General features: G+C 37.4%; 1 protein-coding gene across 6 annotated transcripts in view; it reads left to right on the forward strand.

Moving 5' to 3' along the window:
* The window catches only part of Cntn4 (contactin 4), a 1007992-nt gene that overhangs the window by 435028 nt on the left and 546925 nt on the right, over positions 1-26039 (forward strand). Inside the window, exon 1 of one of the 6 annotated variants that reach the window (XM_076567486.1) lies at positions 113-376. The exons of 3 other annotated variants lie outside the window; for them this stretch is intronic. The gene's annotated coding sequence lies outside the window, so the exon portion shown is untranslated. Of the gene's footprint in view, positions 1-112; positions 421-26039 lie in introns of those variants that run through there. 2 more of the 6 variants (XM_042273732.2, XM_076567485.1) reach the window with 2 other exon arrangements.

The raw sequence follows: 26039 nt of genomic DNA on the forward strand, positions 1-26039 counted from the left end.
TATTTGATCTGAGAACCAACTTGATTTCCTAATCAGGTTTGATGTGAGAGACCGGTTATAGATGTATGTGATTCTCCCGGTGTGCATCTTTGATTCATGCGCTAATTACGTCGATCCTTTGGGGAGCACAACCACGGAGCTGGGTCCTCCTTGATTAATGCTGGCAGAGAGCCACGCAGCGCGCAGCAGAGAGCCGCTCAGCAGCTCCAGTCCCAGCTGAGAATATGGTCCCATTATCTCCCAGCTGCCTAACCAATCCATAAGGGCCTGTTCTGCGTGGATGATCAGTGTAGTGGAAGCAGAAACTCGCTGAGAGCTGAAATCTCTGATTTGCTGTAACATGTAAGACGAACTGGGACGTTTTACTTTACAGTCTGTAAGTACCAGGTTCTTCCCCGAACCCTCTCCCTACTGCTCCATGTGAAGGCGACTTTGCAAGCCGTGTTCCATTTTCTGTTCCTTGCTCTTTTTTTTTTTTTTTGAATGAAGCTGTTGAGACAGTGTTACCTGTTTAGCGCTTGCTGTTTCTGTCAAATCTTAGATAATTGACTCATACCAAGCAAATCATGCTCTTTCCAGAATACTTTTCTGGAAGTTAAAAATAATTGACTTTATTTTTAATTTAGGAGTAAGGGTGTGTTATATACAGAGTATTTCTTAATCTTCTTTTTTAACCCTGCAAGAAAAATATAAGTCTAATGTGTGTGTGTGTGTGTGTGTGTGTGTGTGTGTGTGTGTGTGTGTGTGTGTGTGATGAGATCATTGTACAGGCACATCTGTATTAGAGAAGCAGGTTTCTGTATTTCCAAACTTTAAGGTAGGTTATTTTTGCTCTCTGCTGCCACTAGGAAACATACAAACAGGAAAGTTTCATTTTTTTTTTAACTATTGTTGGTTAGTTGTTTTGTATCAGTAGAAAGTGTTTAGAAACTTTGCAAAAGAATGTAAAAATCTGAAATATTTATGAATATAAACTACATAGTGTAATTTAGTACCTTGGTTTAGCTACTGTTTAATGTACCACTTTAAAAGCTGGTGATTTTTTTATAAGCAAAAGCAATCCTCTTCAAAATAGGCCCATTTTTTAAATATATTCTCGAGTGCAATCTATCAAGTTAGTATCTGTTATTCACACAAGATAAATTAATCTGTTATTCACACAAAATGAATGCTATTATGATTTAATATAGTTAATAGTGTCTGCATGGTTTCTTTCAAATAAACATTGTCTCAGTGAAATTAAAGATTGTTATCATTGTGGGGAAGGCTTTGTGGAATATTTTTATATGTGAGTTTCCATAACCTAGATAGATAGATAAATAAATAGATAGATAGATAGATAGATAGATAGATACATACATACAAACATACATAGATGATAGAAAGATCACACTTTTTATTGGATTAAAAGCAGAATAAGTGAACAATTATAAAAATGATTTTGAATGAAAGTTGTGAATGACTGGCACCAAGGGCCAGTGTTGGTATAGACTAACATGAGTTTGAAGCCACTAGTAGCCAAAAAACAGAAATATATTTTCCATAGTGAGTGAAAGGCCATAATTTTCACAGTAGAAATACAGTTTGGCTGAACAAGCAGTAAGTCTCAAGGCAGAGGAGAAACCATAGCCTGTGAAGCACGCAAGTGTCTCATGGAGTAGTTCTCATTTGATTTGGTTCAGTAGAATGATGAGAAAGAAGAGAGTTAAAATACATGATTGTCTGCTTGTGTTGAGGTATTCTCAGAGATTGAGGTTTGGAAGGAAAAAAAAAAAAGTCAACATCCCAGTAACAAGAGTAAGCTTTCACAAACATGAAGACATGAAAGAGCAGCTGCAGTAGCTCTGAGCAGTGACTATCTCAGGTCTGCCCTGGCTAAGAACTCTGGACCCTGAAAAAGTAAGTTCCTTAAGAGACAGATGCTGAAATCTGAAATAAAACCCAGCTGGATTTTATGCTCATGTTTTCCCTAGATGGAGGAATAGCCTCAGACCAAAGCTGACTTTTGAGTGTGATATTTCCGGGGCACTCAATTATGTTTTTAAATAGTTTCTGCTCTTTATCTTGCTTGTTCAACTTCATGGTCTTGGACAAAACCTGATCTTGTTTGCAGGGGATGTCAGGAACAGAAACAGGGTCAGTTAAGGTTCTGTGTTTTTCTTGCTCTTAGACAAATGTTTGATCTCTGAGTAGCTACTTTAGTTAACACTGTGTTTGAATACTTTTCCTAGTCAGACACCCACCCCCAATACCTCTTTTCTCTCTTTTAACAGTAAATTTTGCCTTTAGGGGAGTATTGTTCTCATATAGTCAAATTTTATACTTTTCCTTCAAATAATTAGAAATGAAATATCATGTATTTAGATGTTATCCATTTCATTTGCATGTAGTCAGTCATAAATCTCAAAGATGTATATGCAAGATCTAGCATGCTGCTACTAATTACTTCTTTAGAAATGTTTGAGATTATTTTTTTAAATGTTGGAAAACTGTCTCCTTGGTTGTGTTTAATCTGTTTAAAGAAAAGTAGAGTGAATTTGGATGCTCTAGGAATGTTCTAAGGTCTGCTGGCTCAACAGATGGGGGAATCCAGATGGGCATTACATATACCTTTTAAAAGGTACTTTTTAAACCATGGTGATTTGCTTGGTCTTCAAAATAAGTTTAAAGTTCTATAAAAGAGATCACCAGATGAGTCCTCATTTTAAGTACAAAGGTAATCTGTCTCTTGATATGTTTGTATGCACACAATCCACTCTGCTGTCTAGTAGATAATAACTGTACTACCCAAAGTACACTGTCCCCTCAGCTCCTCAAAAGTGGTAGTGTTGAACAGCAGAAGGATTATCTAAGTAGAGATGTACCAAGAAAGCAATGTATGTTTTCTTAGAGCACTGGGCAACAAAAAAGACACTTTCTAGCACCCTGAGCTTCGTTTGTTAGCAGGTCCTCTTTGCAGAGAGATTATACCCTATCCCTCTTTAACAGATTGGACCCAGACACTGTGAGGTGAAACATGAAATTCTAGGATATGCCCTTACAACAAGTAAAAACAAATAAAATAAAAAGTGAATACAGTTGAATGAAAAACAAAGAATTTAATAATACTTACATTTTTGGTGACTAAATTTTTGTGTGCCTTGATGAGGCATTATCCAAGTTTATACTGCACAAGTTGTCTATAATAACATGGAAGTTGGAGTTAGTCTACATTAATTTGATGTAGAACCGCTTAAAAATCTTATCTCCCCGTACCTCTGTATACAGATATAAACTGGTGTCCTTTCTAAGGTCTTTTCTTAGTTAGAAAAGCCTATGAACTCCTGATGCCTTATTCTGACCGCTTATTCCATTAACACTTCAAATTACCTTGGAACTGGGAAAAAATGAATGTTTTCAAGCTAAATGAGGTCCTAGTAATCCTCCTTCCTTTGCCTGCCAAGTGTGTGGATTATAGATATTTACTGCCATACAAGGCTCTTTTATTTTCTTTCCTTCATTTCTTTGTGCTTGTCTCAGTAGACTAAACCCACCACATACATACAATGGCTGGCTGTCTCCACTTTACTTTCTGTTCCCCCATCTTGTTCTTTTTCCATTAAGAATTGTTCTGGAGTCATGACCTAAGGAACAAGACTGTCATCACCTATTCCTTGTATAACCTGCGTCCTTCTCTTAAAACAGTGGCTCTCAAACTTCCTAATGCTCTCACCCCATGTTGTTCCTCGTGTTGTGTTGACCCCCAACCATAAAATTATTTTCGCTGCTACATCATAACTATGATTTTGCTACTCTTATGAATCATAATGTAAATATCTGATATGCAGGATCTCTGATACGTGAAAGGACCATTCAACACTCCCAAAGAGGTCATGACCCACAGACTGAGAACCACTGTCCTAGAAGTTTATTGAGGTGGAAAAATATGCTGGCATACTGCTCTGCTGTGCATTACATCTCTCTCTCTCTCTCTCTCTCTCTCTCTCTCTCTCTCTCTCTCTCTCTCTCTCTCTCTGTTTATTTGTGTGCATCTGTGTGTATATGCATCTGTGTATATGTGTGTGTGTACATATTATGTGTATATGTGTATGATGTATGTGAGGGCATATTCATGCTATGGTGTTTATGTGAAGGTCAAAGCACAGCCTCGGGTGTTGGTCCTAGTCTCTCAACTGGTTTTAAGGCTGTGTATCTTTGTCCTTTGCTGATTTGTTACATACACTATGCTAGCTGATGATCTTGCAGGGAATTCTCCTCTCACCACCTCCCATTTCACTGTAGAAGTACTGAGATTGGAAATGTGTGCTCCTGTCTTCTGCTTTATGTGGGCCTGGGGATTCAAACTCAAGTCCACACACATGTAAAGCAAGTGCTTTGTGTACCAAGCTATCTCCTAGCCCCATGCATTGTATATATTTTTAGTCTTAGGTGTGCAGGGCCAAAAGACACTAAAAGTTACAGGTGTATATACACAGCCAAGTAAATTTGAAAATAGGAGTATTATACACCTTATATTCTTTGTAAAAAAAAATTCAAGGTGGACTCAGATTTATGTATTAAAGTAAATTTTTTCTTTTTCAAACTTAAAAGTTTTCCATGTGAAAATTCATTTCTATGCATCTGGATATTGAAGATTTTTACTTTCAATAGAAGGAGGCAGAGGGCAATCAAAGGACCTTATTTTCCCTAGGAAATTACTGTCTTGTCCAACTAGATGGAAGATAACAATAAGGTCCATGACAACAAAGTCATATAAACAACTTTTGGGGGAACACCTACTGGAGAATTTGCTTGTGGCCCATTCATTGCCATCACAGAATTGCTTATGGCCAGACATTCGTCTCAGTCACAGTAGACAGAAGACAGAATAACAAAACTTAGCAGCAATGCTCCAGGAGCTTCTTGATGTGTCCAAGCCAAATGGTAAACAAATTTCTGGTGAGATGCAAACTTGGCTACACATACTGAGATAGGCTAAGTCAATTCAGAGTTTCTATTTGTAGTACAAGGATTGCAGCCTTTATGTGCTTATCACTATTAAGTGCAATAAAATATGCACTGGCCATGTAGCTGGAATGACATAAATAATTACAGACTAACACTGTACTTAACTGTTGACACTGTCTATGTTTTTAATGTAGTTTTTGTTTTAATATAAAATGCACTCTACGATGGATGCTAAGTGGCCATCTGAAGACAGTAATAGCTCAGAAGTAATAGCTCTTCTTCCACGTCAGAATTATGTTTTGATAGCTTTTAAATATTAGTTGGAATAATCACTTTTATCTCTTTTTTTGCCATTGATAAATCTCAGTACATGCATTATACTATTCTGGGGCTCGGATGTGACTATCATCCCTTATTGTAGCTGTACACTATGTTTCATGTCTCCATGCAGAGGATAAAATTAATTTTCCAAATCCCATAAAGCTGAGTAGATGTGCCTGCTTTTAAGGCAGCAGGTCAGTTGTAAGTGACATTTGTAATGAGAGATAATTCATCTGTTTTATAGTTGTCCTTCTATGACCAAAGTGATTTTGTGCTCATGGACTATTTCAATAAAAAAATAAAATGATGAGAGATAATGTCTGATAATCTGTGGCTCTCCAATCCTTGATTATAAAGTTAACCCACAGAGCTAGAGCACTACTTTGGGTTTTAACCCAGCATTTCTAATGACTTGAAATATTTGATCCACTTAATTACTATTTCCACTGGTTTGGCCTTTTTTTTTTTTTGGCTGTGTGTGTGTGTATGTAGTTAAAGTAAAAATTAAATTGGACTGATGACTTTAGATTTCAGATATTCTTTTACTTGTCTTGGTCCCTAGGTTAAAGAGGAATGTACATCTTTCTGCATTTTACTGTGGAAATTCTGTTGTCTTGAGGATCAGATGGGATGATTTATTGCTGTAAGATTGCATCAGAAGCTGAGAAGAATGTGGTTTTTCTTTTTTAATGGTCACATAGAAAATGCAGAGTTACACATTTGAAAGAAATAGCAGAATTTATAGAGGCTAACTGAGCCAGGCATTAGATTTAAGGCTTGCAAGAAGGAAATCTTATATTGGTGGACAGAAATTTGAGTGCCCTACAAGCAGAAAAGAAATGTAAATATGATAGTGGAGGAGTGAGTGTAAGTGTATTGTGGTTAAAAATGCTATGGCTTTGGGCCACAAATGAAAACTGTGGTAAATGGGTGAAAAATACACTATATAAGAGAAGTGGGATTTATCCCAAAAGAGTCTGCCTAGACCTTGCTGAGTTACTCTGCACATGATTAAGAAACCGGGATCAATGGAGACATGCTGAGAAAAGGGAATACATTTGACTCTTAACTTTGCTAGCTGGCAATCTTTAAAAATACAATTATTGTAAATAAAATGATAGCACTAGATTTAGATTTCCTTAATTTAATGAGGATTTCTAGACAAATGTGTGGGTATATCCTGTCTAGTTGGGTGGATGTTGGTAAACAAGTTAGCTATTTTAACAGATTGCTAGTCAAACATCTTGATGCATTTCCCAATCTTGATGTTTCTAATCCACTGTCCTACTCTCTATGAACATTATCTGAAATGGTTCCAGAAGATTGGGTTGGGAAACTGATTCGCAAGAGGGTCATTTTATTAAATCACTTAACTGCCCAGGAAGAAAATTTACAGTTCTCAGTGTGGGGTGGGATTATGACACCACTCTACTGAATGGCATCTTGTAGTCATTCCAGTTCACTTTTCCTCCACCACGTGTCTTACTAAAATTGATGCATTTACATCTGCCTTGGATAGGGTAAGTACCATTAACTACTGGACATGAACTTCTATACCATGAATTAAACACAGTCATTTGCAAGAATGTATTCTCCAGGCTGATTAGGATTCGATGAATGTTTGTGTGCCTTTTAGATTGGAAAAGCTGCTCATACACAGACAAAATGTGGGACGCCAAGGCCAAAAACTACCACTATCTCCCAGAAGAGAACAAATCATGTGTTCAAATATTGTTTCTGACATCTTTTGGTATGAGTGTAAAGTGTGAATCTAGTCATTTAAGGTGTGAGGCTCTGATATTGAAGCAGCAAGGAGTGTGTTTAGAGAGCAGAGCAACAGATTTAGACTGACATGGCCATTCCCTTGTGTCCTCTCCTTCCCTCCTCCCCAAGGAATACACATGAGTATTTTTTGCTGATTGTTGTAGTTAACCTCTCTTGTAGTATTCTAGTCCTTGTTTCAAGAACCTTTATTTTTTACAATTTTAAAACAATTCAATGATTTTTATTTTTTATTTATTTTATTTTAGAACCTTTGTGGCATGTCAATGTGTTTAAGAGATGTGAAAGCCTTAAAAGTGAACTTCCTTTCAAATTATTACTGGGGTTATATTTCATAGGCTAATGGCTATGCGTGTGAACACCCAAGATATGATCTTCGAAAATTTGTAGTGTTTGTCAAAGATCATGATAGAAAAATACATAGGTTATAATTTATTTTAACAAATCATTTTCACCTTGTGGGAATCCTGTTTGAGATGCTCATGAAAACAATGGACTGAAGTGTATTTCACTTGAGGAACATTCATAATTTTGTATACTATAGTCTTTAAACTCAATTGGAAGAAGAGAGGACCACATTGAAAACCTGGTTAAGGTCCTGAAAAGTCCTTTGAAGTATATATTTGGTAAACTTCAGGCTTTAGTTTGCAACTTGAAGTTACTTCATCTAGTAGAATATTGAAAGCCAGTTAGATATTTTTAGTGAATATGTTCAGAGAAATTATATGTGTGTGTGTGTGTATGTACATACACACAAAGCACATGTTCTTACATATATAATTCCTCATTACAGAGCTAAATTCTGATTGTAAACTTCAACTTTCTCAATAATTTGTTTTAAAATAAACTTGATTATAGATAATGTCTTGATAGGCTATAGCTTTGCCTTCTGAGAGACTCTGACTGGTGCGGAGAATTCAATGGTAAGAAGCAGCCTTATTGTACATGTATCTTTTCTTTTTCTTTTACTTGAATGTGCCTTTCTCCATACAAAAATGAAGATTCAAAGAATTGGCACAACCTAGTGTTTGTCTACTGAGCTGACATAAGGATGTTTGTAGAACAGTAGCTAAACTATATGAGAAATGAAAGGCACATAAAAGCTAGTTTAATGCAGTCTGATGTACAGAATTTCCCAGCCTTATGTATTGTCTCTGTTGCTATGTAGCTTTCTTTCTCTGGATTTAGAGTTGAGGGAGGATGTCTGCAGTTGGATCTACTTTTATAAAGCAACGGAAAGTCATAGTGCCCTTCTTTCAACATTGATTTTTCAAATATTTGTGGCTCAAAATAATCATTATGGCTGTCAAAAGACAAATGGCAACAAATTTAGCAATAGATCTCATTGATTTTTATTTTCAACTCATGAATTATCTCTCATTCTATTATACACAATAGAGCGATAGTTTCTGCATGGCAAGGAATGAACCATGGGTCTTGTAAGATGGAAACAAGCAGAAAAAAAGGACCAGAATTGATTATTATCAGGTTACACGTTTTTAAGTACCAAAGCAGGAAGAATGAAGGATTTGCTGAGTCAGGTAGACTGGAAAATCTTGTCAGGGAAATTTTGTTTGAAGGCTCTGCTTCCTTGGTAATTCAGTCTGGTGATGCAGCATTTAGCATAGCTGACTCCATTTTCTTTTGGTTTGGTCTGCTTGGCCTAGAGTAGGAGCTCAGTTAAAATCAAAAGGCTCCTATCAATTTTGTGGAATATACTCAAGTGATACATCCATGGATGTTATATTCCAGCATCCTTCAAAACCAAGCCTGATTTTCTGTATGTTGAAGAATGACACCCTACCTGATGGTAGAATGGTGATACGGAGTCATGGAGTCATAGGTCTGACTGGACATGATCTATAAATTAACTCATAAATTCCTATTCTGATAGGCCCTGAGGTCAATCCATGACAGAATAAACATCCTCTTGTACTTTGGAATGGACTAGATAGAGCCCTCTTCTCTGACCAGAGAGTCACTTTTAGATTTCATGTCAGAATCTATGTGCATGCCTTAAGCTCAGATTCTACTGAGAGTCAGGGAACCCATCTGAGGCCTGCAGAAACAAGACTAAAAACAAGAAAATAATGAAGTAGAGCAGTTGTCAAACAATAAGCAAGCCACAAGATCTGTTTATGACTCTGCATAAACGACTATGCTAAATTCTGATGCCATATAAAGTCATGGGACCAGTTGGGCACATTGTACAGATCATTAATATTGACATGTCTTTTTATTTTTTTAAAGGTAAACTTATCTTTCAACTCCATACACATCTAGCCTTTAAATTCTCATAAAATTTTGGAGTGTTATCTCATGGCTTGTATAGAAAACATGAAAGTTCACAAGATAAAGTAGCATGAGTCTCACCTATAAAAGGAAAAATATTACAATAACTGTGTGTGTAGACTTTTAAAGAATAAAAGGAGGATGAAGGAAAGCATATAAGTCTTATTTACAAGACTAGTATAGACCCTAATATATCCTAGTAATTGTCATTTCATAATAGTGAAATTTAAAAAGTTATATTTTATATATACTAGTGTGAAGATAATGACACAGGATTCAATAATATGTGGTGCTATACCTGAATAATTAAGTTTATTAAACTATAATTGCACTTATTGATTTTATTAACATATTTAACATTTGTATTTTAACTCAGGCCTGAATATCATCGGTCATGAACTCTACTATTGAAAGTGATACCATTTTTCCTTATATATCTTTCTTTTCATATATAACCTAGGGAATAATAGAGCAAATAGAGGGGAAAAAAACATACCTTTACCTACTCACTTGATTTTATCACACTTGTGAGAAAAAGATGATTTAACTTTCACATGCTTTTAGCCAAAGGGGACACCCTAAAATCTATTTCACTACAATATACATTTTAGAAGGTAGCTCTGTTGAAGGGATATTAAATCCAGTTCTATGGTGTTTAAGATAGATAGTTTTGTCATGCTCTGCAGTAAATAGAATCAATGCCCCACATTATTTACCTTGTCCTGTGGTCTAATGATACAAAATGGCCAAAATAAAAAAGACACAATTTGAATTCCCTTGTGAGAATTTGTGTATTCTAATAAGATATGCATCTGGGTAGGACAGGCAAGGATGTAGTCACAGGATACCAGTAGTAGTTCTATGGTGGTTTTTCTCTTTTTTCACCACTTCCTTTTACTCTGCCCACCCTTTCTTTCAGATGAATACACATCTGTACTAAGTCAATTCCATGGGGCCCATCTGAAGTGCAGGGCTGTTTTCCACATATTTTTGTGAGCCCCAAATGGACTGAAATGGCCGGTGGAAGCACTGTGTATTTAAAGGTTTTTGTAACTAGGTCATGAAGCTACCAAGGCAGATGTTTAAACCTCTGCTATTTTGTTTCAGTGAACAAAGCATGACACTGCGAACTCAACAATTCACTCATATTTTAGGTTTTCCTGTCCACCTGCCTTAAATGAGCTAGTTGACCAAACAGTATTTTTAAACCCATTTAGAACTTTCTAGATCAGGAACAATAGTCCCTCCCTGGATAAGATTTTAAGTCGAGTTGAATTAATATGTAGGAAAATATTTTCAGCTTTTTTGAACAAGATGTTTTATAACTGCAAAGCACTATTACTATTAAAGATAATAATTTAGAAGTGAATATTATAACAACTAAGCTCAAAGAAGCTTTTAGTGAACTATTTCCATTTCAATTTGTAAAAAGAATATTGGTGCTAAAATACAGTGTCTCTCTGCCATGTGATGTTGATTCCCCAAGTCTATTGACTTTTCTCTCTTCTAACTTCCTTTTGGCTACCCAGGAGCTGACGTAAGCTTTAAAGTGGCCAGTTAGAGGGATGTACCAAAAAGGTGCCAGCGTTGCATTCCCCCACCTAATACCTGGCTCCTGAGCCCTGTACAGTGACTAACTGTGCTAGTGTCTAATATCATTTTCCAGAATCACCAAAGCAGGCATGCTGATCACTAAGAACAGTTGGGTTTGACCTTGGCAAAGTATACATGACCCCATGTGATTCATGGAAATGACAGGGAGGATGATGATTACGGTTTGGAGCCTACAAGTCCAATAATCTTTCTACTTGCTCCCTAATTAAACACAAAGTATTCAGGGACACATTTCATCATTATTGGGAGAACAAGTCATCTTCTGACATGATTGGATTTGGTCTGCTTGTAGACTTCCTGAGAAATTAATTATATTTAAATATATACACATATATAATATATAATTCAAGAAATATACAGAGCCGGGTGGTGGTGGCACACGCCTTTAATCCCAGCACTCGGGAGGCAGAGCCAGGTGGATCTCTGTGAGTTCGAGGCCAGCCTGGACTAACAAGTGAGTTCCAGTAAAGGCGCAAAGCTACATAGAGAAACCCTGTCTCGAAAAACCAAATACATATATATATATATATATATATATATATATATATATATATATATATATATACATAAATAGTATCTAATGTCTCTGTATGGATACATATATTGCTTCCATATATATGCATTACAAGGAACTTTGTGTAAGCATCACATAATATACTTACAAAGTCTGAGATAACTGTTAAGCACACACACATACACACACACACACACACACACACGCATGCACACACACACATTTTTGTTAACTGAAAAATTGTCCCATAGTTCATGATAATATATGGCTGTATACAGAAAAAGATAAGAGGGAAGAAGGAATGGATGAGAGAGAGAGAAAGGGAAAAGGAGGGAGGAAGGGAAAGAGAGAGAGATTGGGGGTTGGGAATTTAGCTCAGCGCAAGGCCCTGAGTTTGGTCCTCAGATCAGGAAAAAGAGAGAGAGACAGAGACAGCGAGAGACAGAGAGACAGAGAGAGACAGATTAGATAGATAAATGATTAATGATAAGTAGATAAATGATAGATGGTAGATAGATAGATAGATAGATAGATAGATAGATAGATAGATAGATAGATAGATAGAAACAGAAACAGATGATAATGCCCCTATACAGAGTAATTCACTAATAGGATACATACTATATTTTATTATATTATCTCCTAAAGGGTTATGTCTTCAATACTCTAGACATTCTACCTTGTATAAAATTCTAAAATAGGTAAAATTAAGTTAGTATCTTACCTTATCTTATGGTTTTAAAAGAAGATGCATTTTATTTCAGGTTTTAACTGTTTAACAGCAAGTACAGAACCTATTACCATATAAAAGGAATAAATAAACACCATTCATTCCAAACATTTTGGAAGACCTGGGCATCATAAGCATTGATCAAACTATTTTGTCTGAGTATATTTGTGTTAATATTAAGGTTCCACTGTTATAACATACTGCTTTCCTCTTAAATTGTGGTAATGAAAGATCCTTACAAGTCCATTACCCAAATTTTGGTTTAAGGCATATAATATAGCATCAATGTCATAAGTAATTCTTTTCTGTCCAGCAATTCATATAGAAGGTAATTTAGTATTTTAAAATCAAAAGATTTTTACTCAGCATTAACAAGGTGATTGCCTTTCCATGGAGACTCAAGGAAATGATGTAGCATTAAATATCAAATGACTAAAAATATCTAAACCTGGTATCTGCATTAAGGCTTCTGCAGAGCTGTATATGAGAAATCTGGCATGATGAACCCGGATTGTTTTTAATTTGGCAATACAGTATGTTTGTCTCATACTACATTTTTTTCTCATCACAATGTGGCTTAATAGCCATAAGAAATGTATAATTTCCATGGCCCAAGTTTTTTTCCCCCAGTTTTTGAACAATATATAGTAACACTAATAGCAAAATGAAGTGTACAAGCATATAAAAATGTGGTTCTGATTCAGTGTGACTAGTGAAAGGCTCTAGATACCTGTATGTTAATCTTGATGGGATACAGATAGTATTTGAGTCATGATCATAAAAAGGTAACCTGAGATTCCTCCTCACCTCATAGTGAACTTTGTAACTGATTCTTCCTTATGCATCATTTCTCCTTCTTATTTCAGCTCACTGTATTGCTATTTGATTTGTTTGAGTTTGTTGTTGTGTTTGTTTGTTTCTTTATTATTCAAGACAAGGTCTCACTATGTAGCTCTGGCTATCCTGGAACTTACTATGCAAACACACTGGTCTTGAACTCACATTGATCCCCCTCCCTTCCTCTGCCACCTGAGTGTTGGAATATGCCACTACACTGGCCTGTATTGTTATTTGAAATCCTAAAGGGAAATGTTTTAGACTAACAATTCTATCCACCTGTCTGCTTTCTGTCACCCACAAATCTGATGCATCTTGACTGATACCCAAGCCAAGAGGTTAGTTATTCAAAGGCTCATGAAGTAAAAGATGTAATGTTTCAGCTAAGATACATGTCACATCTAGACTGAGGATCAATGAGCTGGGCTCTGTACAGAATATTCTGGAACATTATGAAAGCTACTACTGTTGGTTCTATTTTGTCCCCTAGATTATGAAAAACGAGTGCTAACTTGCTATTCTGTGCACCATCCAGGGTGCCACACTATTGGTTTCCCTTAGTAACATTACATATTGTCCTGTAGCTGGGCAAGCAAAGGACTGGGCATTTTCATTTGTGTTTTTGTGGGTTTTTTTTTTGTTTTTGTTTTAAACTTAACTCCGTTTGTGACATGATGACAGCTGCCATGGGAATGGGAGAAGATAGAGCAATTTTTCAGAGTCCATGAAATGCAGGTGTGTTCAGTGCTGTAACGTAATGAAAGTTGCTTCATTGTGACATCTGTCAGAGTCTGGTGATGCAAGTGTGGAAGGATCTTTTCCGAAAGATTTATGCCTCCAGTCTAGATTTGAGCTGGAGGGACATGACCTTGGCTTTGAACTTACAAAGGTTACTCCCTGTAATAAAATCCAAAGACAGGATGAAGAGTTTTTCAGATCCTGAAGGCCGCTGAAAGTAAACAGCAACAGAGAGTCAGAAAGGAGTAAAAGTCAGGCCCGCATAGCTGATCTCACCTGCACTTTTCCCAGAATCCTCAGCTAGCAGGTGGGTATTTAGGTGGTGATCCCTGGGTATCTAGGAATAAAAATGCATGACCTTTTCAATCTTCATCAAAATGACCTTTTTAAAAGCAAATGCACACACACACACACACACACACACACACACACACACACACACACACAATCATTTCTCTTTATTTAAATTCCCAAGGCAACATTCCATTGTGAATGTTTGCATAGTTACCAGAGTCTTGTGGGAGAATCAGGGAGGGAGGCTAGGGAAAGGTTGATCATTGGATTCTCTGTAAAATCTGCAGGAAGTTATGGTGTGCTGTTTCAGAGCAGGGTGGTTGTGGTTAACAAGAACATCTTTCAAGTAGCTAGTCGAATATAAGGACATATACACATTTAAACCAATTTAAGCATCATACAATGTAAATAAGCACAAAACATCACAAGCATACCACCCCATGCACATTTTTTTTATATTTCTGTCTATCAGTTTGAATATAAATTTAATTTTACAGATATTGAGCAAAATTAAGAAAATCTCAACTAAATTTATTCAAAATAGCTTTATTGAATTATAATTATAACAATTACAATACATTCAGTGAACAATTCAGTGTGTTAAGTACATTTTGAAAAATGTATGGCTGTTATAACAATACATTTCAAAGTAAGTTTATCACCCTAACAAAACAAAGCTTTAACTAGATTGGAGAGATGGTTTAGTCAGAAACTCCTTGCTGTGCAAACATAAGGACCTGAGTTTAGGTCTTAAAATCTAGGTGTGCTGCTTTGTGCCTGTCACCCAGCATGAGTGCGGAGGCAGGGGACAGGGGAATCCCAGGTGCTTTTTGGCCACCTAGTCTTATGAAATTGGTCACTAGATATCTCAATATCTCTAAAAATAAAGTAAAGAGCAACAACACAGGGCACCTAGGTACCCACAGGCATATAACAGTACACATACCTCTAAGTACACATACACATGTGCACACACACACACACACACACACACACACACACACACAACCATAAACCTATTAACAGTCATTCATCCCTCACTTCCAGCACCAGATATTACTTTCCCAGATTTGCATATTGTGGATATCATTTGTATATGCTCATACAGTGTGTAGTATTCTGTCTCTTGCTTCTTTAATTTAGCTTCCTATTTATCCATTTTTCACTTGATGACATTCAAGTTGTTTAAAGTACTTGTGGTTATAAATGATGTCCATATAAATAGTCTTCTGTGTTGTGTTATTTTGTGTGTGGACACATACGCAGGGGTAAGCTTCCTGGGTCTAGATAAAACATCTTTAAACAGCATATGTTTAAGTTTCAGCAACCCTGAAACACTACATTTTAAAATGCAATAATATCCAAAAATCTCTAAAAGAAAATATTTGACATTGAATATTTTGTTCCATCTGAAGCAAAACCTATGTTGCCCAATGTGTTAGTCGCCTTAAAATAAATGTTTTCTAACTCTAATCGGTCTCGTCAATTCAGTGATACCACATTCTCCCACAATGGGAGATGTGAATAGTCATCAGAAGATTAAAGAGTATGTTATATAAAACATGAAACGAATAATTGCCTTTTCCACTTATTAACATCAAGATATTTTCATCTTAAATTAAGTGCATTTACAGACTAGTTTAGTTAGGACACAAGGAAAAAGCAAACCTCTAATTTGTTCTAGCTCAGCTATGTTTTTTCTTAATATTTGCATAGCAAGATGGAAAATTATGGGTAAATTCAGTCACACTGTTTGAAAAATCCAGAGCTGCAGATGTAAAACGACATCAGGCTTGTGTTTTTATACTCCTAGTGGTGCCAGTTGACATAATAAAAAATTAGAGTGTGTCCATATTGGAATTAGATATTTACTGTGTATGTCTGGATATGACTTGGTTCACAACACCTGTTAGGGAGGCAACTGCCAAATGCACTGGGGACAGTGATGTTATCCATGCAATCTGCACCTTGGAAGGCTGTGTGGATTGCATATGATTACCACTCCTGTGTATTTGATGTTTTGTAAGTATTCTTTAGGGACTGCCTTCTATTTATTTCCCATTGAAAGTAAGTTAGAGGAAGCATGTAAACATGTTAACCTGCTGTGAGGAAATATATAGTGAGATAATTCATAAAAAAAAAAAATGTTGTCCCTTAACCAAACTGCAAGCCAAAAAATGTTTTCCCTTAACCAGACTGCGACCCACAGCTCCAGGGAGGCTAACTACCAGGGAAGACCCTAGGAGGGATGCATGGATCGCCCAGCAAAGGAGGAATAGATGAGATCTACATGAGCAAACTAGGGGGGGGGCGGTAATAGAGGGTAATGGATGGGGAATGACAGCAAAGGGGAACAGGAGGTTCAAGCTGGAACAAGGACAGAGTGGGAGAGCAAGGAAAGAGATACCATGATAAATGAAGATATCATGGGAATAGGGAGAAACAGAGTGCTAGGGAAGTTCCCAGGAATCCACAAGGATGACCCCACCTTAGACTACTGACAATAGTTGAGAGGGTACCTGAACTGGCCTACTCCAGGGATCAGATGGGTGAATACCCTAACTGTCATCATAGAACCTTCATCCAGTGACTGATGGAAGCAGATGCAGAGATCCACAGCTGGTTGCCAGGCTGAGCTCCAGGAGTCTAATTGATGAGAGAGAGGAGGGATGCTATGAGCAAGGGACATCGAGATCATGATGAAAATATGTACAGAGACGACCAGCCAAACTAGTGGAAACACATGAACTGTGGACCAATAAATGTGGAGCCCTATTGGTACTGGACTAGGCCCTCTGGATAGGCGAGACAGTTTTTAGCTTGAACTATTTAGGGGGTTCCCAGGCAGTGGGATCGGATCCATCCCTGGTGCATCAGCAGGGCTTTTGGAGCCCAGTGCCTATGGTGGGACACCTTGTACCGCCCTGGAGCAGGGAGGAGGGGCTTGGACCTGCCTCAACTGAATGTACCAGGCTCTGCTGACTCCTCATGGGAGACCTTGCCTTGGAGGAGGTGGGAATGGGGGGTGGGTTGGAGGGAAGGCTGGGAAGTGGGAGCAGGGAGGAGAGGGGGATCTGTGGTTGGTGTGTAAAATGAATAGAAAATTTCTTAGTAATAAAAAATTCTTAATAAAAAAAAAAAGAAAAGAACCCCCCCCCAAAAAAATGTCCTCCTTGACCTGATTCCCCCACAATAATGTGGAAAAAAGAACTGACTGGCTATTATTTATATTGTTGGTAAAATACAGGCAATTGTAGACATTTTCATTTTAATATTGTAGAATTAAATAAAAATGAGTTTCATTTAATACTCTCCCAAACCCAGGAAACAACTATTTCACCTAAATGCTAGTTATTGACAGACCTTTGTTGTATACTGCATAGCACCAGATTATTCTCTGGCCTCAATCACAATGATATAATTGTTTATATTTTTCAGAATTTGTTCATGCTTTTATGTTTGATTTTTTTTTTGCTTTCAGAATTCAAGATTCTCATTTTACAAATTATTATTACCAGCAAAGACATGAACTGGACACAGCATCAAATACTGGCTTTCAAAGCCTTTTGAAAAATGTATATGCATATGTCAACACTGCAGGAAAACTGAGTAATGAGGAGTCAATTAGATATCATATTACATAAACTCATATATGTATATAGTGGTGCCTGGAAAGAGAAATGAATAGCACCACTCACATGGTTGCTACAAGTAAACCTTCATGAGACAAATATCCCATTGTGTATTGTTCAGTATATTTTTAAAGACTGAATTAGGACCCAACCAAATACACACATAGATACCGAGAGAGAGAGAGAGAGAGAGAGAGAGAGAGAGAGAGAGAGAGAGAGAGAGAGAGACAGAGAGAGAGAGACAGAGAGAGAGACAGAGAGACAGAGACAGAGACAAGGACAGCATTTTAGTGAACTTTTACATTCAACTTTCCTAGAACCCATGAATCACTGCATTGCCTAAATCCTGCTCTCCTCTTTCCTGCTTGTCTGCCCCACTCTTCACCTTCTTATCACTGGATCTAAATACATTGCCATCACCACAAATACTCTGACAGTAGTACAGAGGAAAAGGAAATAGATGAAACAAGTTTCTACACTAGAGCAACAAGTCTGTACCTTACACTGGCACATAAAGTCTATGTAAGATTGTCTACAATGTTTTCTTCTTGGAAAATGACTATGAAATTGAAGCTATTCCTTCCCTCTGTAATTGTTAAAATTCAGTCTTCATAAAAAGTCATTAGTAATCAGAAGGCTAAGATGGGGATTACAAATTCAAGGTCAACCTGAGCTGAAGAGCAGGACCATGTCAAGCAAGCAACCAAGCAAGCAAGTCAGAAAACAGCTTTATATATGTGTAAGAAGTAAACACTTGCAGTAAACCATTATAGTTAGAAGAAATGGAATGTAAGAACATAAATATTTCACTTTCAAAACTCTTAATTCATAAAATCTCACATTGCTACCCTGACTGGCCTCAGGCAATTCTACCACTTCAACTCTCAGGAGGAGCTGTAACTATGGGTCTACTCTGCCACAGCTAACTCTGATATATTTATATTTGAATAGAGAAAATATAATTCCTGCTTGAGTTTTTCCTTAATATCTGCATAAATATACATATGTTCGTGGTTGAGAGGAGTTGAGATAAGGAGATCTTCTGTTGAAGATGTAGGATGCATAGCTCATGCAAGTATTTACATATCATGAAAGGAAAAGCGAGGGTCTTCTGGAGTCTTGGTTTGTGTAGTCAGATCATACTATTCTAGGACATTGGTCATTTCCAGTTCTGACAGTCTTTGTGAACTCAGCAATGTGATAGGAATGGGAATACTCCTGGCAAAGTATACAAGATAGAGTGGCTCCTCTGCTTTCAATGCTGGCATTCCTTCAGAGTGGGGCTACTTTCAGATAGGAAGTGCCCTTTTTCTCAGATGCTGTGGAAGAGACACCTTGGGCATCCAATCTGTGAACATCAGATTCTATGTGATCAGTACAAGTCTCTTGGCACAGTATTGCAGCTGAGAGCCCTGACTTAAGAGCCTTGACCATTTCACCTTTATGCATATTTCCTGTGAAAGTTTAATGGGGTCCATTGTCCTACTCTCTGTTCTGACACTTTCAATGGTCATTTAGAAGCTGTCATTTGGTTCTTGAAGACTGACTACAAATGTGAAAAGTCACAAAACCCAGCCCAAAACTTTTGTTGTTGTTGTCTCTGTCTAGAAAACATGATTATAATTTGGTGAGAGTGTGTTCAGTGACTGTGATTGAAGGGTCTTTAAAGATAGTACTATCTTAAATGAGAGGTGGTTCTGGGGAGATGGGATTTTTATAATGTGTATTCTGTCTTTGCAAGTACTTTGACAGTCTTGCTTCATCTAAAGACTTCAAACCTGTATCCTAAGAACTGGCTCCTGTTACTACATGTGCCCCCTTTTTTACTGTTTGTGAGGGTTGCTCCAAATAGGCCTCTCTCTCTCTCTCTCTCTCTCTCTCTCTCTCTCTCTCTCTCTCTCTCTCTCTCTCTCTCTCTCTCTCTCTCTCTCTCTCGTGTGTGTGTGTGTGTGTGTGTGTTTCTGTGTGTGTATGTGTATGCATGTGTACTTGCATGCAGGTGCATATAGAGGGTAGACAGTGTTGGCTCTCCTAGAGCTGGAGTTACAGACAGTTGTGAGTTTCCTGACCTATACTCCTAACTGCCTAGCCATCTCTCCATCCTCAATCTGCCATCATCATATAGATATTATTTTATCCCCAGAGAAGTAGTTGTGTAAAAGTTTCCTTCCCAAAGAAAAGAGATGGAGTTTGTTGGCATTCCTGATAACACATTTTCCCCAAAGCTAGACGCTCCTTCCCCCCCTTTTGTATCCATCCTCAACCCTTCCTAAAGCTCTCTGATTCAGGAGTTTCTGCTTGTTTCTCTGTTGCTATGTATACATTTTTGCCTGGTGTCTTCCTTTACCTGCAAGCTTTAGTTTTGAATTCTTTGTCATTTTATCAAGGGCATTTCCTGTGTTCTTTCTAGAAAATTCAGGTTGCTTCAGGTTTCAATTTTTATGATTTCTATTAAAAATACCTGAACTCAGAAACTTCAGACTAATGATAAATCCACACCCATTCCTTTGTCTCAACCCAGTTGCTGACTTCTTCACACTCCTTATTATAACATCCCCCTTGTTGATCAGACAGAGAGGCTGCCAGCTTCTTCACTTTTGATCTGAAAAGCATAGCCTATGAAATATGTTTCTTCTAGGTTTTAAGCCACTGCTTTTTTTTTTTTTACAGGAATTGGATTTTGACTGTGTAGTCTTGGATTTGTCAATAAAATAAATTATCAGCTATGTTATACCATACTGAGGGTCACTCAGTGCTTTGGTCCATAAATTGGACATAATACACACCAGAGATCAAGTCATTCCCATTTAAAGCAAGAGTATACAGCTCTGATACTAATAAAGCCTTGTTATGACATCCTGTAACTCAATCTTAGCAGACCCAAACCATGTATTTTCAAAGTGTAATAACTTACTTCCATGTTGCCTCATATATAATTTCCCCAAGCACTTTAATGACTATGGTGGGTCTTTGAGACCTACCTAATGGTTGAAACTCTACGTATTTACCAGAACAGACCTTGTTGGCTCTTCCCATAGAATTGGAACAAAGATTTTATTGAACATTAACCATTAAAAACATTCAAACTCCAGTTTAAATTGCAGTATAAGTTTTTCTCTCATTGACTCTGTGACTGTCTATTGACAATCATATTTATATAAAAGAAAAATTTTATAGTAGCAGCATTTGTGCTCATTTATAATCTAAACATTGCTTAGTCTATAACAAACAACAGCTTTGACAGTAAGATATGCTACTAAGAAAGCAACAGGAGAGGTAACACTATTGGCTTTAAGAGATATAGCTCATCGAACACACAAGTTGATCATTGTACTGACTAAATTATTCATACTCAGTTCAGCTAGCTGTGTGGTCTTGACTCTTGAGTAAGTTTGTGGTAGTGACTACCAGATAATAACAATGATTTAAAGCACAGTGAGGCATCACAAGCAGCACAGTCTGTAGGATATTTTGAAACCCAGTGACTTAATATGCTTCTTTGATTCCAGTTAAGATGATTCCCCTGTGTTTGGCCCAGATGCTGGAGGTGAACTAGTTGCAGCTGATATGTTTCCATCAGTGAACAGTGAGATGCTATGCATTCAGCTTTCCTTCTTGGAAGGCTTGAGCTGTATTGTAACACTCTATTGCTGACAGTAGGATCAGTACCTTCTGCATTATCTTAGAGTTCACTCAAAATAAATAAATTCCCCTTTGATCATGTACAGTCTGCTGTCAGCATACTTTTTTATTTTGCTGCTCTGCCACATTTCCTTCTTAGATGGCACTGGGTGAACCTTGGCCTCATACTATAAATGCTTTAGTTCTTGTATTATTCTTGCATTATTCTGCACATGCCATTTGCAGTTTTTGTTGTTGTTTGGAAAACATTAAGTAAAACAAATATTTTTCCTTGAGATAATATTCTTTAATCATGCGTTCTAGAAGTGTGAGTTACTCTATACTTTACCACAGTAAATAATCATCTGGGACTAAAAAGAAGCAAATGATTCTATCCTTTTGTTGTTTCTAACCATGTTTTGAGGTGGTCCTTGTCTTTGAAGTGTTTTTCTTAAGCTATCTTAATATCACCATTTTAAAATACGTGCCATATTTGAGGATGGTCCACATAGAGTTAGGCTTTTACTTTGTATCAGAAAATAGTGACATGGAAGAAATGGCTACAGAATCTAGGAAAGGAATCACTCAAGGAAGAAAAAATACAGTTGACAACACTCAATAACTCTGCCTTCTATGGGCGTTTTCATCTTTCAATCAGAAAACTGTAGCAGAGTTTAAGACTCTGCCTTTTCCTGTGCATTCCCTAGAATAAGGGAAACAAATTGTTACCCTCTTGCTCTCAGGTATTCCCATCACTATAAACCACTCCAGATCAGTGAAATAAGGGAAAGGATGGGCTCAGAACATGGTGGAGGCTGCATTTTGCTCACAGATAGTCAGTAATCCACAATTAGCAGTCAGAGAAAAAGATTCATCCAACAAATAGAGGACATTCTCCATCTTTGTTAACCTCCTGTCCCATCCTTCCAACCCAAGAGGCAAGAAATCCTTAGAGATCCTAACTGTTACCTGTAACTTGTTTCATTTCATTACTATAGCACCTAGATAATGGATGTGTGCTGTCTGCACTATCAGCAGTCTCGGATGTAAGAAGTATGCCGACTTACCATGAATATCCATTTACATTTTTAGCCATTCCAGTGAGCTTTAGTCCATTAAAGAAAAATATAATGATGCTTTTCTGAATTTTGTGATGAGCTTTCTGACATTTTCTAATTTCCTTTGTATTGTGCCTGAAAGCAAAGATTCAATCTGATGCCTGGAATTTGTGCCCCTATTTTAACAGCCAAGGATGCCCAGAGAGCTTAATGTGTGCAATTTAACAAAATCAGACTCAAGTATAAATCTGTCTTGATAGTCATAGTAAGGACTGTTCTGATGTCTCTGACATGAAGCAGGAAAAATAAGTACATTGCAATGTTAGCTTTAAGACATGACCTTGTAATACACAATTTCAACCTTATAGAAAGTGGACCAAGATTAAAGGAGTAGGGAAGCATACGCTGGAATGATACTGGTTCTGAATGTGCCAAAAGCCATGTTTTGAGACTCAATGACTTAATAACAATCTTTTTCCACCTTCAGTTGCAAACACACATACACACACACACACACACACACACATGCACACACACTTATACATATTTTTCTTTGAAGTTTTAATACACATACACAGTGTATTTTGACCATATCCTGCCCTTACTCTCCTGTCCAGCTATCCTTAGAGCCTTTCCATCACATCATCCTTGCAACTCTATGGCTTCCTTTTGTAACATGATGGACTGGTTGATAAGTGATTTGTCTAAGTACCCTTTAAATGTCCTACTTATTAGACTGAAATTTAGAATTATGAGAAGTAAAAGATGATTCTATTTCTCTATTTTGTAAAATAACTTTTCCAGGGTTTTGTGACAAGTCAAAAGAAATATCCTTTCTTTTGGCAACAATATTCATATTAAGAAAAATCAAAATGTCAGCCACTCTTTTTTGTTGTTGTTGTTTTTATAGTGGTTATTTCAGTATTGTTTTATTTGAAAATAAATTCTTCTCTCATACAATACATCCTGGCCACAATTTCACTTCCCTATACTCTTGTCAGCTCCCCTCTCTCTCAGATCCACTACCCTTCCATTTCTCTTTAGAAAAGAGCAGGCCTCCAATAGACAACAATGAAACAGAACAAATCAAGATTTAATAAGATAAGGCAAAAGTCCTCATACTGAAGCTGGACAAGACAACCCAATAGGAGGAAAAGAGTCCCAAGAGTATGCACAAAGAGTCAGAGACATACCCACTCCCACTCCATTGTTAGTAGTCCCACAAAACCACCAAGCTAACAGCCAGAACATGTATGAAGAGGACCTAGTGCAGACCCATGCAGGCCCCTTGCTTGCCACTTCAGTCTCTGTGAGCCCGTATGGGCCCTGCTGAATTGATGTAGCGGGCCATGTTCTCCTGGTGTCCTCCATCCCCTCTGCTTCCTACAATCTTTCCTTGACCTCTCCAGAAGGGTTCCCTGAGCTTGAAGTGGAGGGACCAGATGGAAACCTCCAATTTAGACTCTATCCACATAAAGTTTGGCTGTGGGCTTCTGCTCTTGCTCCCATCTGCTGCAGAAGAAAGCCTCTCTTTTGACAACTTACAAGGCACTGATCTATGAGTATAGCAGAATATCAATGAGAATTATTTCATTGATAGTTACTTAGCTTTGGGACATTCATGTTGGGTTCTACCCTAGGACTTTGGGCAATCCAGTGTCCAGTACCTGGCCATACATGCATTGTCAAGTTAAACCAGACATTGGTTGGCCACCAAGTTCTATGTGACCATTGCCCCAGAATACCTTGCAGGCAGGACCGATTGTAGATCAAAGGCTTTGTGGCTTGGTTGGTGTCCAGGTTTCTTACAACAATAACAACAACAATAATAATAATGTTTTATTAAAAAATCACTAAATGAGGAAGCACAGCTTTAGAAACACAACATATTTTTCAGTACCTTTGTTCATACATATTAGTAACAGAAATGGAAAATAACAAATACATTTTATTTTCTAAACAATTTACCAGCTAAAGCTAAAAATCATGGCAAATATTCATTTCAAAAATAGATGTTTACTTTTTTAAAGTAGCTACTGCAGTGTTCCCACCAAAGTACATTTTGTGATAAATGTTCCTTTTTGTTTCAGTAGAGAAAATGCATATCTAACTGAGGTTGTCTCCTTAATTTTGTATAGTTATAGATACATGCATGTTTGGAGGGAGTTGGAAAAAGGAAGAAAAGATGGGACTCATAGTCTTGACAGCTCTCTGATGATGTTAATTCTAGAATATAAAAGACAAGTATGTTTTAGAGACCTTTTTTGTGTGGCTACTGCATAAAGGTCTGTATCTTCAGTTTTATTTAATTACTACCCCATCTAGAATAATACATACTCTCTTGAAATACTGCCATTTCTAATGTTGACTTTCTTTGTGAACTCAGACCTGACACTTGAACTTCTCTGTCTACTGTTCTCTGGGAAAATGAAGCATACAAATTGTTTCAATGTAGCATGCTTGATTTGTGGGATTCTTTCAGGGTCAGGTTGCTTCCAGCTGCTGCGGGTGTCTGGGAGTTATTGCCTTCTCTCAGATACCTTGCCCAAGATGATGGAACAGACATCTTGGTCAGGCATTGTTGATATAAACTCTGGATTCTGTGTGGTAGATACAAATCCCTCAGCATAGGAGGCCTTGACCTAAGAGCCTTGACGTTGGCTCATGTTTTCAGAGAAAAGTCCTATCAGTCTTACTTGGTTCTACTCTGTTCCCTTTCATTCCCTGCCCTGTCACCTTAGGAGTCTTTGTTAGGGCCATTTTAGTCTTGAGACCTGGTATTAAATTGCCTGTTGCCTTTTTCTTTCAATACATATTTGGAATTTGTTGAAGGTGATTTAGGTGATATATAGAATTGAGTTTAAAGTTTTATCTTAGGCTAGACAGATGTCTCAGCACTTAAGAGCACTTGTTGCTCTTACAGAGGACCTTCATTTCATTCCCAGCATTCACCTGGTGCTGTAGAACTGCCTATAATACCAGCTACAGAGGATCTATCAACTTTTCCTGAATCTCAGCTGCACTGCATGAACATGATGCACATACAGATATGCAGGCCGAATGCTCATACACAAAAACTAAAAATAAACAAATCTAAAAGTGTTTTTTTTGGGGGGGGGGTTGTTGTTTTGTTTTTTGAGACAGGGTTTCTCTGTCGTGTTTTAGAGCCTGTCCTGGATCTCACTTTGTAGATCAGGCTGTCCTCGGACTCACAGAGTTCTGCCTGGCTCTGCCTCCCAAGTGCTGGGATTAAAGGCGTGTGCCACCACCGTCCATCCTAAAAGTGTTTTTAAAAGGTTCCATTATCTCAAATAAGAAATAGTGTTGGAGAGATTGGATTATCATTCCACTCATTCTCTTTGAGACTGAGGACTGTGTATAATCTGAAGGTTTTGCCACATTTGTGAAGCACTTGAGCACTGTGACAGGAACTAGATCTGAATGGTGCTCATGCCCCCACCCCTTGGCTGCAGATTGCTTTTAGTCAGATTATCCACTGCCCCTTTCCATTTTTACAGATCATTTTATCAGTGTATCTTCTAAAATCTGTGTGTTCAAAAGATGTCTTTGCACCATGAACTTCAAAAGAGAAGTACAACAGACTACAAAATGTCTCGATGGGTTGTTATTGACTGTGCTTAGCTAAGCAAAGGGGCATT

The sequence above is a fragment of the Peromyscus maniculatus genome, chromosome 3 (genome assembly GCF_049852395.1).
Source record: "Peromyscus maniculatus bairdii isolate BWxNUB_F1_BW_parent chromosome 3, HU_Pman_BW_mat_3.1, whole genome shotgun sequence".
Classification (NCBI taxonomy): Eukaryota; Metazoa; Chordata; class Mammalia; order Rodentia; family Cricetidae; genus Peromyscus; species Peromyscus maniculatus.